The sequence below is a fragment of the Akebia trifoliata genome, chromosome 5, assembly GCF_017979445.1.
Source record: "Akebia trifoliata isolate Shusen 1 chromosome 5, ASM1797944v1, whole genome shotgun sequence".
In the NCBI taxonomy this organism is placed as follows: domain Eukaryota; kingdom Viridiplantae; phylum Streptophyta; class Magnoliopsida; order Ranunculales; family Lardizabalaceae; genus Akebia; species Akebia trifoliata.
Window position 1 is genome coordinate 10,664,293 of NC_141379.1, and position 3,694 is coordinate 10,667,986.

Here is a 3,694-nt window from a genome sequence, read left to right on the forward strand (position 1 = left end):
TCACCACCCATGGGTCTTTTCGCCAACACCACTCCTCCCATGACCTTGATAGCCAAAGGGAGCCCTCAAGATTTAGCAGCTACATCCTTGTGATGCTCTCTATTTCTGAATTCATACATTGACCTCCAATGCTTGCAAATGCTTTTTTTGAAATCTCAATAGCACACATTGATAGAGCAACTTGATCCTTCCTAGTTGTAACAAACTAAGAACGAGACAAGAACCATTGTTCGATAGAGTCAAAGATGACTCAAGCTCACCCACCATTGCTTTTCAGTCACTCCCATAAACATCCGAGATAACTAAGTACCTTTTCCTATTGACGTAGTTTCTTCGGTAGACCTCATACATCTATGTTTGATAATTCCATGTCCATTTCCAATTTTCTCAACATAATCTTGATTAAGTCTTCAAAATTGAAGCTCTTGGAAACTGTTGCAAGCAAGAGATGTTCAGAGCTAACTTTCACTTAGTTGCCACTTTTTTTTTTTTTCCGATAGATATAAGTTTAGTGGTTAGCAAATGAAGTTGAGTTTAAGGGGATTTGAACCTAGGACGTGGGAACAACACTCCACACGTCTTACCACTTGGCTAAGTTGGCACTTGCTTATCCGCCACGTTACTTATATCCTTTTAGCAAGGGTGGTTTTGCTTATTCCACCCATCCCAACAATCCCAATGATCCTCAAGGGACAATGTTATTCCATGACCCCCCTCTTAATTTTCTTCCAATCATTATCTAGGCCTACTATCTCAACATTCACAAGGATTCAGTATGCAGCTGGCAGACTAATGCCAATATGTTCTTCCTTTTAAAGTATTGGATTTGTAGGCAGGTAAGCTTTCATCCTCTCTCTAAGAATAACCATTTCTTGATTAATTTGACTCAATCTTCTTCCCCCATTTGGTAACGTGCCTACTTGAATTGCCGCCTTCTTTGTCATTGTAGAAGTAATAACACACAATCTTCTATAATGTCCTCTACTTCATAAAGAAATTCTCTTAGTTCTCTTACAACTGTCTCAAGACTTTCATTTTGATCCTTTCTCACTTTATCTGCGTCTTTGATGAAGCTTTCATGTGGAGGAGCTCTTTAATTTTATTGTTCTTATTTGATTTTTAATAAAAAAAAAAACTTTTTATCCAGTTCAAGCATTTGACAACCATCTTTTACGAGTTGTTGGGGGCACATTCAGTCCCCTCCCCCAATATGCACCCGGTAATTTTTGTCATAAATCCCCAAAGGTGGCCCCTAGGGAGTGATTCGAACTCAAGACCTCCGCATCATGATTACCAAGCTAAGGTTGAGTAGCCATTGCTGTGAAAGTACGTCAAGTTTTCTTTTCAAGTTCTGTTTGATTGCATTGGAAAGTTTTTTAAGAGAGTGAATTTATGGGGATTGGATTTCCTGTGAGAAAATTTATCTCCATTTGATTACACGTTATATAACTTTTGTTCGAAATCAGTTCAATCACTTGTCCAATTCAAAACGTTGAGATTTCCATTCCTCGAGATCAACAATTGGAATTGACGATTCTTCTAATTATGTTTCTAGCATGAGGAGTGGAAAAAACTTTGAAGGGGGCAGGCCCGTGTCCCTAGGGAGGTATCACAAATGTTAATGAAAAAGTAGGGGCGTGAAATGAACTCAAAAATTACCTGTCATGTTGAAAGGAGGGTTCCTTCAAAAATTTGGAAATGGTCTGAACTCGTAAGGAGTGGACAATGTCTTTGGTTACATGAGATGAGCTACCAGTGATGGGTTTTATTTTGAAATAAAGTTTTATAAAGAATTATGCCATTTTAATGCTAATCAATATGCAACTCTTGTTTGAGAATATGAGACTGCCACTCTCATTAATTTCTTGTCATAAAATAGTTTCATTTTTCTTTTTAATATCTATTGGAAATCACTTTGTGTGACTTTCGAAGGCAGTTAAATATATTGAGATATAATTAAAGCCAATCTTCCAAAGTATAATACATGGCAGGACACAAGATCTAACGGTCACACTATAAGTACGTAGTAATATAGCAAGATAGGATTAGGACACCCATAAATCTACGGCTTCATAGGCTCCCACTTGTTATGCTAGCATAGGCTGTCGTCTCTGCTGTTATCACTTAGTTGCTGGTTTTCCACCTTTTGTCATCTGTAATTACAAACCATTAAAATTTTGATGAGATGAAACTATCTAAATTTTCTCTTCACTAGTCATCAATCTAAGCATACTAATAATCTAAAAGTCTAAACTAAAATAGAACATTTGAAATTGTTTGTTTAAATCAACTGACTGATACCAATGGTTGAGTAATAAAATAAATAAACTTCACCAAAAATCTTCAAAGTCTTTATTTAAAATGAACTCCTCACTTCACTTGATTCCACAGTTGAAAAATCATCAATTTGAACTAAATCAAAATTTTAATTTTTAAAGATTCGACGTGATAAATTTGGGGGTTCCACTCAAAACCAATTGGCAATGACTGGAGAGGTCCAGGAGCTTATAAGGAGAGAGACAAGGCAATGAGTGTCCGATGTCATGTGGGAACTAAACTCAACACGACGACATCGGCATCCGGAGTTGTTGTAAAATTAGGTGGCAACCATATTATAAAAGATATTGTATGAATGATCCCTACCATGTAGATATCTTCTATAGGATTGGGAGACTACTATTTGTTACAATATCTTTTACAAAACCGTTCCAATGCCATTCATTTTTTCAGTGTTTTTTACACCACCTCCTGAAGCTGTTGGATCTCGTAATATGGATGGCATCCGAGCGTTGTAAAAAATGTTATATAAATTTATATACCTTGGGAGTGGGAGTGGGAGTAGGGGCTGGCTCAGAAGCCAAATCTTTGGGAGTGTGAGTGGGAATAGTAGTAGGGGTTGGCTTAGAATCCAAAACCTTGGGAGTGTGAGTGGGAATAGTAGAATGCAAAACCTTGGGAGGGGGAGGGGGAGTAGGAGTTCTAGGGGTTGGCTTAGAATGCAAAACCTTGAGAGGGGAAGTGGGAGTAGGAGTTTTAGGGGTTGCCTTAGAATTCAAAACCTTGAGAGGGGAAGTGGGAGTAGGAGTTTTAGGGGTTGCCTTAGAATTCAAAACCTTGAGAGGGGAAGTGGGAGTAGGAGATTTAGGGGTTGCCTTAGAATCCAAAACCTTGAGAGGCGTAGTGGGCCCAAGAACCTCTGCAGGCTCTTTCTTAACTTGACTACAGTGTTGAGAACAACAAACAGGTTTCTCAGCATTCAATGAATCCATTCTTCTTAAACTCTTGTAACAAAAAAAAAAAAAAAAAATTCAGAAGCTTTGTTACCTTATTGGCCTTGATATTATGTTCTTCAAATTACTTCTATTTATACAAGTGTTTATACAATTTGATATGGAAAGGAATTAGTGGAATAGAAGAAATGGAGAGCAGTTGGAAGAATGGTAGTGGATGCTTGTTTGCTTAATATTCCTGATCATTTATCTCTTAGAATAGAATATATGTATATATATGGAAAGGAATTAATGGAATAGAAGAAATGGAGAGCAGTTGGAAGAATATGGTAGTGGATGCTTGTTTGCTTAATATTCCTGATCATTTATCTCTTAGAATAGAATATATATATATATATGATCATTTACTCGTTGGATTTATACTTCAATCTAATGGTAGAGACAAGAGATGGATAACAAATAAA

The 3,694-nt window shown here is 37.0% G+C and overlaps 1 long non-coding RNA gene across 1 annotated transcript; it reads right to left on the reverse strand.

Moving 5' to 3' along the window:
- Positions 1 to 1,914: 1,914 nt before the first annotated feature.
- LOC147401458 (uncharacterized) lies at positions 1,915 to 3,458 on the reverse strand. The gene is made up of 2 exons (XR_015178522.1): positions 2,820 to 3,458; positions 1,915 to 2,153 (listed from the first exon to the last, which is right to left on the reverse strand). It is a non-coding gene; the product is annotated as an uncharacterized LOC147401458 (long non-coding RNA).
- Positions 3,459 to 3,694: the final 236 nt, after the last annotated feature.